The 15,273-nt window shown below is 44.2% G+C and overlaps 1 protein-coding gene across 2 annotated transcripts in view; it reads left to right on the top strand.

Moving 5' to 3' along the window:
* The window catches only part of NCK1 (NCK adaptor protein 1), a 179,808-nt gene that overhangs the window by 153,811 nt on the left and 10,724 nt on the right, over positions 1-15,273 (top strand). The window lies entirely within an intron of this gene.

Here is a 15,273-nt window from a genome sequence, read left to right as displayed (position 1 = left end):
CCTAAACTAGATCGCTGGAGCGTCGCTGTTTAGGTCGCTGTAGAGACGTCAAACACAGCAACTCCAGAACGATGCAGGAGCGATCCAGTGACGTAACGGCGACTCACTTCTCGTTCTCGCTGGTTGTTAGCTCCATGTCAAACAGCCGGAGTGTACCGACTGGCTAGAAGGAGACGCTGCGACGCCCCCTATGCTCGTTGCTGGCGTCGTTGCTTTTGATGTCAAACATGACGATACACGCCGACCTGGCGACGAAATAAAGTTCTAGACTTCTAGCTCCGACCAGCGATGGCACAGCGGGATCCAGATCGCTGCTGCGTGTCAAACATAACGAGATCGCTATCCAGGACGCTGCAACGTCACGGATTGTTGTCGTTCTGGATTGTTGTCGTTCTGTTTGCAAAGTTGCTGAGTGTGACGGTACCTTTAGAATTAGAAGGTTTGCACTGTTTAGATACAGCAAGGGGTTTCCAAAGGCGACATGGCTCCCACCATTGATTCCAGACAATTTTGTGTTCAAAAAGTCAGATGGTGCTCCCTCCCTTCTGAGCCCTGCCATGCGCTCAAGTGACTTTCCCCCACATATGGGGTATCGGTGTGCTCAGGAGGAATTGCACAACAAAGGTTGTGGTCCATTTTCTCTTGTTACCCTTGTGAAAATAAAAAAAAAGTTTGGGTCTAAAGTAATTTATTTGTGAAAAAAGTAAAATGTTCATTTTTTTCCTTCCACATTGCTTTAGTTCCCGTGAAGCACCTGAAGGGTTAATAAACTTCTTGAATGTGTTTTTGAGTACCTTGAGGGGTGCAGTTTTTAGAATGGTGTCACTTTTGGGTATTTTCTGTCATATTGACCCCCCCCAAACTCACTTTGCTGGTTTTTGTACATGCGGTGATTCTGCATGTGTTTATTGAACCGTGCGGAATCACCGCATCCTATACATTGGACAGTGATATTTATCTTGCGGAGACTGGAGCGTCTCAGCAAGATAAATTGACATGCTGCAGTCTAGAAAGACGCGCCGCATGTGCGTATACGCAGGGAAGCCGGAGGTGTCCTTGCACATAGTGAAGAGATGGGATTTCATAAAATCCCATCCACTGTGGTGTAACATCTGGCCACTGCACAGCGAATACTGACCGTGACAACATACCCTTAGGGTACCGTCACACAGTACCATTTACATCGCTACGACGGCACGATTCGTGACGTCGTAGCATCGTATGATTATCGCTCCAGCGTCGTAGACTGCGGTCACACGTTGCAATCACGGCGCTGGAGCGATGCCGAAGTCCCCGGGTAACCAGGGTAAACATCGGGTTACTAAGCGCAGGGCCGCGCTTAGTAACCCGATGTTTACCGTGGTTACCAGCGTAAACGTAAAAAAAACAAACAATACATACTTACATTCCGGTGTCTGTCCCCGGCGTTCTGCTTCTCTGCACTGTGTAAGCACCATAGCCGGAAAGCAGAGCGGTGACGGCTGGCCAGCGCTCAGTGCAGAGAAGCTGAGACGCCGGAGGACAGACACCGGAATGTGAGTATGTACTGTTTGTTTTTTTTTACATTTACGCTGGTAACCACGGTAAACATCGGGTTACTAAGCGCGGCCCTGCACTTAGTTACCCGATGTTTACCCTGGTTACAAGCGAACACATCGCTGGATCGCTGTCACACACAACGATCCAGCGATGTCAGCGGGTGATCAAGCGACGAAAGAAAGTTCCAAACGATCTGCTACGACGTACGATTCTCAGCAGGGTCCCTGATCGCTGCTGCGTGTCAGACACTAGAACGTCACGAATCGTACCGTCGTAGCGATCAAAATGGCACTGTGTGACAGTAGCCTTAGACTTGCCAATGTTGTCTCCCGATGACTCCTTCCCAGTTTTGAGTCTGTTCCTACTCTTGACAGTCTCTCAGTATAATGAGCTTGTCTGACTGACGGACTACTGAGATAAGTGTCAAGTTGTTCAATACAGAACTTATCCTTGGTAAAGATACAGTAAAATACACACAAATGATATTGTTGCAAGCATAATGACCTGAGCTATAAAACTGGTGCTATTATTTATCCCACACTGTGAACTTTGTTAATAAAAACAAGCTTCAAAAGTGCAGTTTTTTGTTTAGGCTACTTTCACACTAGCGTCGTTTTGCCTACGTCGCAATGCGTCGTTTAGGAGAAAAAACGCATCCTGCAAAGTTGTCTGCAGGATGCGGTTTTTCCCCATAGACTTACATTAGCGACGCATTGCGACGTATGGCCACACGTCGCATCCGTCATGCGACGGATGTGTCGAGTTTTGGCGGACCGTCGGCACAAAAAAAGTTCCATGTAATGTTTTTTTGTGCGTCGAGTCCGCCATTTTTGACAGCGCATGCGCGGCCGAAACTCCGCCCCCTCCTCCCCGAACTGCAGAATGGGCAGCGGATGCATTGTAAAACTGCATGCGCTGCCCATGTCTTGCAGAAATTTCACAGCATGCGTCGGTACGTCGGCCCGACGCACTGCGACGGGCCCGTACCGACGCTAGTGTGAAAGTAGCCTTAGTCTGCCCTCCAAGAAATTGAATACAAAGGCTGATTATGTACTGTAAAATAGTGCCAATGAAAACCACAGCTTTGTTGTAGAGAAGAAAAAAACTGCAAAAACCTAAATAGAATGATGCAAAAACCTAAATAGTCACACAGATGGAAAGATTTCGACTACCACTTTCTTGAAATCACTTCTGATTTTGGCCTAGAAAATAAATAAAATAGAGTACAATCTCTACGAAGCGAGGACTCGGGCCCTAATGTACCAAGTGGAGGCATTTGGACTGACCGCTCCGCAGCGTGTTAGATTATGGCTATCCCAAATAATGGTTATTGTTTGTTTTTGTTTTTCTCCATACCATTATATTGTTGCAATTTTCATGCCGTCCACTAGGTATATTTTTTGGACATCTACTTTTCTTATGGACTTAAAACCGACCTCTGTCCGGATTTTTTATTTTAAACAGTAACTGAACACGTCCTCAAAATGCCGCTGCTCTGCTGATCCTGGAACCGTTTTTCTTTGTCTTTTTTGTGCCCCTGTGTTCCAAAGCTATGCCTCCTGGTAATAATGAGGCAAGTTTCCCCTTCAGCCAATTGGGCGTGTATCGCAGAATTTCTCAGTGGGCGTTTGCTTTTTTTTTTGCTTTTTTTTACGACACGAGTTCTGTTATAAACACAAAGTAGTTGGTTGCAGCAAAAATTAGCAAATGTGTTTCTGGAGGGACATAACTTAGAATTATAGGGGCGAAAAAAAAAAAATCTGCTCCAGAATTGGAGAAACAGCAGAAATTGGAGGAGATACTCAGTTTAAATAAAAAATTCCAATGAAAGGTCCTTTTTAAGCAACAATAGACTGATCTGGAGCTTACTGAGTATTTAATGGCCATTTTCTGACCAGGGCAAATGTGATTGATGAGGGCTGGGGGGAGGAAAGCTGTGTCATCATCTATCGGTGGTCTTGTGTTTTCTACTTTCGCTATAATCTTGCCTGTGTTAAAAACAAACAAACAAATAACTCACAATTACTGAACTTGTGCACGTGGCCTATAAAAGATTCTTATACGCTGCATATAATATACAGACTGCAGCGGAGCCCAGTGTGCAGCTAACACTGGCGCACTCTTGGTCCAGTTCTTGTGTAAAAGCTTCTTCCAATTCCAAAATGTATCAAATTGAAAACTATACTGTCTTAGGCCTCTTTCACACTTCTGTTGTTTGGCGTCAGTCTAAATCCGCCATTTTCCTCAAAAAACGGATCCGTTTTTTTTTTTCGACGGATCCGTTTTTTTCCCCATAGACTTGCATTAGCAACGGATTGTGGCGGATGGTCGTCCGTTCCATCCGTCATGCGACGGATCCGTCAAAATTTGGCGGACGTCATCTAGACATTGACGGTCATTGCAACGTTTTTTGTCTGCGTTGAAATGGCGGATCGCGACGCATCCGTCGCGTCCGTCATTTCATAGAATAGCCACCTATGGGCGACGGATCCGTCGCGACCGTCATTTCGGCGGATCCGTCGCCCCAATCCGTTTTTTCAATTTTTTTCAATTGCGCATGCTCCAAAAAGTATATACAACCCCCGAGTAACGGATCCGTCAAAAAAACGGATCCGTTACATCCGTTTTTTCAACTATTGTGACGGATCCGTCGATCCGTCATTATGTCGGAAGTGACTGACGCCAAAAAACTGAAGTGTGAAAGAAGCCTTACAAAGAAAGCTAAAAATGGTTACTGACTCCTAATGTGTCAATGTCCATCATGAACTGGAATCTTCCTAATCTTGTGTCTCAAATCTCAGCCTAGGGTCAAAAAATGCCTTTGCTGTGGACATACTTTAACATTTTTCGCTATTTTTAATTTAAAAATCAATTTTATTCCAATACATTTTGTAATTGGTAAAAAGTAGTGATGAGCGAATATACTCGTTACTCGAGATTTGCCGAATGATTTACGTCTGTTAGCCAGCATAAATACATGTGGGGGTTGCCTGGTAGCTAGGGAATCCCCACATGTAATCAAGCTGGCTAATAGCTGTAAATCATTCAGCTGAGGTGAGGAAAACTGAATCTCCGAGCAATAAAATATACTCTGAGGTCACCAGAGCGTGCTCAGGAAATCTTGAGTAACGAGTATATTCGCTCATCACTAGTAAAAACTTTTATACAATAGACTGCGCCAGGAGAACTCCAATTTTAGCTTCACATTGTGATAACGAGACTGCTGAAAAGTTATCTGTGCGGAGCAGGAAGAATGGATCTAATAGTAAGTCCAGTAGCCAGTGTGAGAATTGCAAGATTTCAAGATTTTTAGAGAGATTCTCTGGTGTCGATATCGGGATATTTTGAAGTCATGTGACCTCCAATATACAATATGCATACTCCCAGTCACTTTCCAACTAGATTTGTGCCACCTCACTCAATACAAGTGAATTGAGTAAGGTAGGGCACGTCTAGTCGGAATGTGTCCAGAAGTAAGCAAGTTGCAGGTTTGCGATAACATGACTACCCAATCCTGACATTGGAGAGCACACTATGTGCGCTGCGAAGATTCACAAGTCTGCAGTCACTCTACATGACAAGCCTGGACAGCCCCTTTTAATGGTTTTAGCCAGAAATACACAGCCATGCAAAACATGCTAATGGATTTTCCTTCTATCCTGCTGCAGTGATTTTGGAACCTCAGTCCATTTGTGAGCAGATGCAGTAATTGCAGTAAAAGTCATTTGTATTTCTCAGAATCTCTGAGGAAGACATGATTAAGATCCTAATGACTCTGGATAATAGTCCCAGCTGTACCTGCATATCCACTCCATTGTAAATCCTGATTTAGAGAGCGTTTTTTTTTTTTTTTTTTTTTTTTTATAGAGGATTCGAGCAGGATGCCACTGTGCACAACAGGAAGAAGACATTAAAGTCTCAGGGTGGAATGTTGGAAACGAATCCAGCAGCCAAATGTTAAACAGCTGAGAAGCATCCGGCTTCCAAAACACCAAGGCAGGATCTCTAGTGTGTGACTACCAACATTAAGAGCGCACGCCAGGGAGCCATACCGTCTCTGATTGGCATTAGCCCTAGCCAGGATCGCTCCTAGTCCTGTAGTGGTGGACTATATGTCTACCAACATGCTGACTGAAGCGTCTGGTGTTACTGTATGGATGGGTCACACCTTCCCGTAATCTTTTATTAGTAATCTTAGGCTCAGGTGTTGAAGTATTAAAATATTACCGGTCATGTGAGCTTGAAACTTGTGACCATTCCTCTAAAACGTTGGGGAAGATGCAGCAAATCTTGTGCAAAGAAAACATGTACCTGGCATTGGAAAGTGACCATAGCTTTGTGATGCACACTACGTGGTGCCCTCTGCTGGCTTCTTCGGCTCTGATTCTTATGTTTCCAAATTGGGCACCGCAGTGCCACGTAGAGCGCCACGGTAAAGAGTCATTTACTGCCGATCACTAGAAGAACAAGCAACACACTTCGAAGTGCAAAAAAAGGAAGTATTGTTCTCTGCAGTGCTTCGTCCTGGACAGGACTCGTGCTGTCGAGGACTATGGCAGCCTAGGCGCACTGGATAGTTTAGTATGCAAAGCTCACTGCTCATCATTTGCTTGGTCTGCACGTGTAAACGACCACTGATCAGTAAAGGTTTACCGATATGTGGTCGTGGCGTGATGCCGGTCGCTCTATTGAATGGACCCTTCGGCTACTTTCACACATCAGTTTTTTGCCGTCAGGCACAATCCGGCGTATCTTGGGAAAAAAAAACGGATCCGGCAAAAGTTTCCGCCGCATAACGTTTTTTGTGTCCGTTGAAAAAAGGGACAGCGACGGATCCGTCACCGTCCGTCGTTTGCTATAATGTAACCCTATGGCGCCGAATCCATCAAATGAAGGAATCCGGCCACTAATTCCATTTTTTTAAACTGAACATGCGTTTTCCATTCTGGGGTCTCTCTCGCTCTCTCTTTCTTTCTCTCGCTCTCTCTCTCGGATCAGCTAGGTTGGATTCAGTGAAAAGTGGTTTTCTGAGGGTTTGGCTGGCAATGTTTTGTTCTCTTCTTGTGCAAAATGAGTTTGTGTTTATCTAAAAGGGGAAATGCTTTAGCTTTGCCTGGTCATTAGTATATGAAAGCTGGCTGCCAGCCAGAGTTAAAGCTGTCCAGGCCCCACACCTTTTCCTAAACCTATTGTTCCTGTTTTCTAATCTCAGAAGTTAGGGTACCGTCACACATTGAAATTTTCATCGCTGCGACGGCACGATTCGTGACGTCGCAGCGTCGTATGATCATCGCTCCAGCGTCGTAGACTGCGGTCACACGTTGCAATCACGGCGCTGGAGCGATGCCGAAGTCCCCGGGTAACCAGGGTAAACATCGGGTAACTAAGCGCGGCCCTGCGCTCTGCACCGCTGCGCTCTGCTCTCACCTTCCGGCCGGCACTCAGAGCAGGAAGCAGACGGCAAGGGACCTGAAGGACACCGACGGGTGAGCATGTACGGTTTGTTTTTTTACGTCTACGCTTGTAACCAGGGTAAACATCGGGTTACTAAGCGCGGCCCTGCGCTTAGTTACCCGATGTTTACCCTGGTTACAAGCGAAGACATCGCTGGATCGCTGTCACACACAACGATCCAGCGATGTCAGCGGGTGATCAAGCGACGAAAGAAAGTTCCAAACGATCTGCTACGACGTACGATTCTCAGCAGGGTGTCTGATCGCAGTAGCGTGTCAGACACAGCGATATCGTAACGATATCGCTAGAACGTCACGAATCGTAACGTCGTAGCGATGGAAATTTCAATGTGTGACGGTACCCTTAGGTGGAAGAAGACGGGGCACAATGAATGCCTCCAAGGAAATATCTTTTTATCATAGTTCATTTCCAAGTAGGAATTCTTAGCCTCTAATAGTAGTGATGGTGGGATCCTTTTGCAAGGTTTGGGATTTGCAGCAACTTCGTTGCAATTCATATTTTGGGGAATGAGTGTTTGGTTTGTCCACCATCTGTCAGCACAAAATGACTATTCAGACCAAGCACAAGAGCCTTGTCATGGCCAATACTGCTCAGTGCACCTTCCCACCTTCTTGTTTCCTTCTCTTGCCCTACTTTTCCATGATTGACAGCTTTGGCTTTACAAAAGATTGGATGGAAAGCATGTAGGTGGGAATGAGCACTGAACTGCTCAGCCACAACAATGGTGCTTTGTTTGAACAGTCACTTTATGCTGAAGGACTCACTTTATTATTCATATGCCTTTTATGTATTGCAATTGTTTTACATATTAATGCTAAACAGCGGGGTTGTTACTTTGGAATTTCTACACGGAAATTAGAACATTAATACGTTTTTGTCTTTTCTTGTTAGGAGAGTTTGATAATTAGTAATCATGCATATTATGAAACATACAGTAGCTTGTGAAAGCATTCACCTCCCTTTGCTTTTTACTGATTTTGTTACATTACAACCGGTGTTAAAATACTTTTGTAATCTGATTTGTGTGTGATGCATCAGCACTAATTAGTCTAAGTTAGAGGAGTGAGGAAAGTATAGGCATAAACTAAATTTATGGTGTCCACTAACTAAAAATTGGCATGTAAGTCTATGTGTTCATCCCTTTTGCGATTTAAAGCCTCTAAAAATTTCTGGTGCAGGCAGTTACCTACATAAGTCACTTACTTGGTGAAAAGAAGTCCACCTGTGTGTAATGTAAGTGTCACATGGTCTGTCAGTATATACACTTTACCTTTTCTGAAAGGCCACAGAGGCTGCAACACCATTAGTAAGAGGCACCAGTAACCAAACACCATGAAGACCAAGGAGATCTCCAAATAAGTCAGGGACAAAGTTGTTGAGAAGTACAAGTCAGGGTTGGGTTATAAAAACATCTCTGATGATTCCCAGGAGCCATCAAATCCATTATCATGAGATGGAAAGAACATGGTACCACAACAAACCTGCCAAGTGAGGGTCGCCCACCAAAACTCTCAGCCCAGGCAAGGAGGACATTAATCAGAAAGGCAGCACAGAGACCAAAGGTAACCCTGAAGGAGCTGCAGAGATCCCAGAGACTGGAGTATCTGTTCATACAACCACAATAAGCCACAATAAGCATACACTCCATAGAGGTGGCCTTTATGGAGTAGTGGGCAGAACAATCCTTTCCTTGCATACAATAATTGTATGGCTCATGAGTTTGCCAAAAGACATGTGGGAGACTCCCCAAATGTATGGAGGAAGGTGCTGTGGTCAAGTGAGACCAAAATTGAAGTTTTTGGCCACCAAGGTAATCACTATGTCTACTGCTAAACCAACACAGCTCATCACCCCAAGAACACCATCTTCACAATAAAACATGATGGTGGCATCATCATGCTATGGGTATGTTTTTCGGCAGAACGGACAGGCAAAATGGTCCCAGTCGAGGGGAAGATGGATGGCGCGAAACACTGGGATAGTCTTGAGCTAAACCTGTTTGTCTGTCAGTGGTTTGAGACTGGGATGGACGTTCACCTTCCAACAAGAGAATGACTCAAAGCATACTGCTAAAGCAACACTCGAGTGGTTTAAGGAGAAACATGTAAATGTTTTGGAGTTGCCTAGTCAACTACAGACCTTAATCCAATTGAGAATCTGTGGTCAGATTTGAAGATTTCTGTTCACCAGAGGAAACTTGAAGAAGCTGGAGCAGTTTTGCCTTGAGGAATGGGCAAACATCCCACTGGCAAGATGTGGAAAGCTCAAATAGACGTATCCAAATCGACTTGCAGCTGTAATTGTCGCAAAATGAGGCTATACAAAGTACTGACTTTAGAGGATGAATAGTTCTGCACACTAAAGTTTTCAGTTATTGTCCTATTTGTTGTTTATTTTGCGATAAATGTTCACAGTTGTAGGCATGTTTCTTATATGAACCGATGCAAACCCTCAAAGATGAAAGCATGAAATTCCAGGTTGTGAGATGGCAAAACATGAAAAATGCCAAGGGTTTTGAATACTTTTGCAAACCACTGTAGCTTTACTTATCGAAATACTTTGGTTTTGTTTAGGCAGTGTACAATGTGATTTTCTCGCTTTGTGATACAGTAGGACCTGAGCTGATGTGCAGAACACACAGTAGATCATCTATATGGCACACCCTTAGGTGTGAAGAACCACAGTGTGACTCTGTAGGCATTTGATCTATAAAGTCTTATAACATCTACTGGCAATGTAATATACATCCAGGAAATACATTTTTCAGACTGAATGTATAGCCACTAGAGCAGTCTGTCTAAGACAAGTTGCCCTTTCCCTTCATAGCAGGGTTTCTTAAGAGGTTAAGGCTATGTGCACACATAGCAGTTTTTACCGCGGAACCGCAGCGTTTCTGCAGCTGCGGGTCCGCAGCAGTTTCCTTTGCGTTTACAGTTACATGTAAACCCTATGGAAACCGCAATCCGCTGTGCACATGCTGCGGGAAAAACCGTGCAGAAACGCAGCGGTTTACATTCCGCAGCATGTCACTTCTTTTGTGCAGAATCGCGGCGATTCTGCACACATAGGAATGCATTGATCCGCTTACTTCCCGCATGGGGCTGTGCCCACGATGCGGGAAGTAAGCGGATAATGTGCAGATGGTACCCGGGGTGGAGGAGAGGAGACTCTCCTCCAGGCCCTGGGAACCATATTTGTGTAAAAAAAAAAAAGAATTAAAATAAAAAATGATGATATACTCACCTCTCAGCGCTGCACGCGGCCGTCCGGTCTCAGGGTTGCTGTGCGAGCAGGACCTGCGGTGACGTTGCGGTCACATGACCGTGACGTCACGAAGGTCCTTCTCGCACAGCATCTTTGGAACCGGACCGTCGCGTGCAGCGCCGAGGAGATCGGGACGTCAGAGGGTGAGTATAACCATTTTTTAAAAATTATTTTTAACATTACTATTGATGCTGCATATTGCTGCATATGCAGCATCAATCGTATAGGAGTAAACCCGCAGCGGAAACCGCAAAACAAACCGCGATAAATCTGCAGGAATAACCGCAGCTGTTTTGCCCTGCAGATTTATCAAATCCGCTGCGGGAGAACCCGCAGAGGACCCCGCAAAGTTTGCACATAGCCTTTAGGGAAACTTTCTGAAAATTACCTTTATGTTTTAAATAGTTTGTTAAACATTGTTATTTTGACAGTGATTCTTTCCCTATTCCGATCTGTATTAAAAAAAAAATATTGGCAACTGTTTTTTTTATGTGTATGTATATGTATATGTATATATATGTATATATATATATATATATATATCTAATATATAAAGCTGAATGTGTGTGTGTGTGTGTATGTATGTATGTATGTATGTCCGGGATTGGCATCTGAACCGTCGCAGCTACAGCCACAAAATTTTGCACAGTCACACGTCTGGACCCCGAGAGCGTCATAGGCTATGTTGTGAGGTGAAATTTTAACCCCGCGCTTTCCAATTCACCAAACAATTTTGCCCCTATCTACATAATGGGGAAAAAGTGAAAGGAAAAGTGTTGGAGGCGTCGCAGCTACAGGCACAAAATTTTGCACAGTCACACGTCTGGACCCTGAGAGCGTCAAAGCTATATTGTGAGGTGAAATTTTAACCCCGCGCTTTCCAATTCACCAAACAATTTTGCCCCTATCTACATAATGGGGAAAAAATGAAAGGAAAAGTGTTGGAGGCAAATTAACAGCTGCCAGATGTGAACAAGGGGGACTTAAAGAATGACAGCGATGGCACCAAAGAGTATATACTGTACAGTTGCTAAGGTGGGGCCCCAACATGGGATAATCACACCACCACGGGGATATGAACACACACACAAAATGCGCCACACACTACCACGTGCTCGAACACATATACCACCCTCAGTGCACATTTCACCACACATACACCAACCTCGCCACATAAAAGTAGAAACACAAAAGTCGCCGCTCAAAACTCGCCACGCGCAAAACTCTCCACATGCAAAACTCGCCACACGTGCAAAACTCGCCACACGCAAAACTTGCACACGCAGAAAAATTGCCACACGCAGAAAAATTGCCACATGCACAAAAGTTGCAACACATGCAAAAGTTGCCTCACACAAAACTTGCACATACTCAAAAGGCACCACACATAAAACTCGCCACGCGCAAAACTCGCCATGCGCAAAACTTGCTGCACACAACTTGCTACACTAACCTGTCACATGCAACTCGACACACAAAAAGTTGCTACACGCATGTCGCCACACAAAACTCATCTCACAAAAGTCCCTACATGCATGTCGCCACACGCAACTCAACACACACAACTTGACACACGAAACTCGCCCTAAAACACACACAAGTCTGGTATCCTTCAAAAATAAAAATCTGATTAATAAGCAGACAAACTACAAGAGCAACAAATGTACCATATAGGAATCCGGCAGCTGTCAGTCACATGACCAGTCTATTATGTGTATGTGTGAGCTAATATATACTGCCAGGGGGTGGGCTTACTGTTGGCTGGGGATTTATCAGGCTGCCATTTTAGCTTACAAATACTGAGGTAAAAATACTGACCAAATAACGTGTGAACGAGGGCTAATACAGGAGGAGATGGCATACAGCTATATACTATATACAGGAGATGACACACAGGTATATACTATTTACAGGGGAGATGACACACAGGTATATACTATATACAGGAGGAGATGACACACAGATATATACTATATACAGGAGAGATGACACACAGGTATATACTATATAGAGGAGGAGATGACATACAGGTACATACTACATACAGGAGGAGATGACATACAGGTATATACTATATACAGGAGGAGATGACACACAGGTATATACTATATACAGGAGCAGATTACCTACAGGTATATAGTATATACAGGAGGAGATGACACAGGTATATGCTATGTATAGGAGGAGATGACATACAGGTATATACTATATACAGGAGATGACACACAGATATATACTATATATAGGTGAGATGACACACAGGTATATACTATATACAGGAGATTACATACAGGTATATCTAATATATAAAGCTGAATGTGTGTATGTATGTATGTGTGTATGTCCGGGATTGGCATCTGTACCGTCGCAGCTACAGCCACAAAATTTTGCACAGTCACACGTCTGGACCCCGAGAGCGTCATAGGCTATGTTGTGAGGTGAAATTTTAACCCCGCGCGTTCCAATTCACCAAACAATTTTGCTCCTATCTACATAATGGGGAAAAAGTGAAGGGAAAAGTGTTGGAGGAAAATTGACAGCTGCCAGATGTGAACAATGAGGACTTAAAGAATGAGAGCGATGGCGACAAAGAGTATATACCGTACAGTTGCTAAGGTGGGGCCCCGACATGGGATACTCACCACACACGGGGATATGAACACAAACACAAAATGCGCCACACACTACCACGTGCTTGAACACATATACCACCCTCAGCACACATTTCACCACACACACACACCAACCTCGCCACATAAAAGTCGAAACACAAAAGTCACCACTCAAAACTCGCTACATGCAAAACTCGCCATATGCAAAACTAGGCTCACGCAAAACTCGCCACACGTGCAAAACTCACCTCATGGAAAACTCACCTCATGCAAAACTTGCACACACAGAAAAATTGCCACATGTACAAAAGTTGCACCACATGCAAAAGTTGCCTCACACAAAACTTGCACATACTCAAAATGCACCACACATAAAACTCGCCACGCGCAAAACTCGCCATGCACAAATCTTGCTGCACACAACTTGCTACACTAACCTGTCACATGCAACTCAACACACAAAATGTTGCTACACGCATGTCGCCACACAAAACTCATCTCACAAAAGTCGCTACATGCATGTCGCCACACGCAACTCAACACACACAACTTGACACATAAAACTCGCCCTAAAACACACACAAGTCTGGTATTGTCCTTCAAAAATAAAAATCTGATTAATAAGCAAACTACAAGAGCAACAAATGTACCATATAGGAAATACGGCAGCTGTCAGTCACATGACCTGTCTATTATGTGTATGTGTGAGCTAATATATACTGCCAGGGGGGAGGGCTTCCTGTTGGCTGGGGATTTATCAGGCTGCCAATAGCAACCAATCACAGCTCAGCTTCTATTTTGCTACAGTTAATTAACCTGAGCTCTGATTGGTTAATATAGGCAACAAAGACATTCTCAGTATAACAAAGCTAATATATGTTGTGAAATGCTTCTATTTGCTTAGTTTTTGCCTTTTAATAATTACATTTCTATCTATTTGTTTTGTGGTTTTTGTGTGCAGAATAAATTTTTGTTAACACATTCTATTTTGCTAACAGCAGTCATTAACCCGGGCGAAGCCGGGTAGTACAGCTAGTATATATATATATATATATATATATATATATATATATATATATATATATATATTATTATAGATAGATTATGCACTAAGGCTATGTTCACACATTGCCTTTTTGCTTCATTTTTATGCAAACACAGATCACAGATTTGTTTTATTTTCCTGCCTGTTTTAGAAAACTGCTGCTTTTTTGGAAACTGCAGCATGTCACTACTTCTTTCCGCATTTTATCTGCTTATTTGCAGCGTTTTTTTCACCCGTAGAAAACAATGGGTAAGTGCAAAAATGCAGTAAAAAAGCAGGTATCCGTTTTTGGTGCAAAATCTAAAGGCCCCGTCTCACACAGGGACGCTGCAGCGATACAGACAACGATGCTGATCGCTGCAGCGTCGCTGTTTTGTCGCTGTGTGGTCGCTGGGGAGCTGTCACACAGACAGCTCTCTCCAGCGACCAACGATCAGGGGAACGACTTCGGCATCGTTGAAACTGTCTTCAACGATGCCGAAGTCCCCCTGCAGCACCCGGGTAACCAGGGTAAACATCGGGTTACTAAGCGCAGGGCCGCGCTTAGTAACCCGATGTTTACCGTGGTTACCAGCGTAAATGTAAAAAAAACAAACACTACATACTCACCATCTGTTGCCCGTCAGGTCCCCCGGCGTCTGCTTCCTGCTCTGACAGTGCACCCGTACAGTGAGAGCTGAGCGCAGCGGTGACGTCACTGCTGTGCTCTCACTTTACGGCGGCTCAGTCAGAGCAGGAAGCAGACGCCGGGGGACCTGACGGGCAACAGATGGTGAGTATGTAGTGTTTGTTTTTTTTTACATTTACGCTGGTAACCAGGGTAAACATCGGGTTACTAAGCGCGGCCCTGCGCTTAGTAACCCGATGTTTACCCACCCTGGTTACCAGTGAAGACATCGCTGGATCGGTGTCACACACACCGATTCAGCGATGTCAGCGGGACCTCAACGACCGAAAAAAGGTCCAGGCCATTCCGACACGACCAGCGATCTCACAGCAGGGGCCTGATCGCTGGTACGTGTCACACATAGCGAGATCGCTACTGAGGTCGCTGTTGCGTCACAAAACTTGTGACTCAGCAGCGATCTCGCTATGTGAGACGGGGCCTTAAGTACAGTAAGTTAAATCCTAAAAATCACTAAAGTTTATCAATATGCACAAGAGACAACAAAAACACGGCAATAAAAACTAAGCAAAACTTGCTTTTGTAAGCAGCTTCTTTACTGCCAAGAGAGCAGGTTTTGCATTGGGAAAAAAACGTAGCAAAAACACAATGTGTAAACGTAGCCTAACTTTCTCATATTTCGGGAAACAACACGTGTACATATCTATAATGAA

Source organism: Ranitomeya variabilis, chromosome 2 (assembly GCF_051348905.1).
Source record: "Ranitomeya variabilis isolate aRanVar5 chromosome 2, aRanVar5.hap1, whole genome shotgun sequence".
In the NCBI taxonomy this organism is placed as follows: domain Eukaryota; kingdom Metazoa; phylum Chordata; class Amphibia; order Anura; family Dendrobatidae; genus Ranitomeya; species Ranitomeya variabilis.
This window is presented reverse-complemented; position numbering and strand designations above follow the sequence as displayed.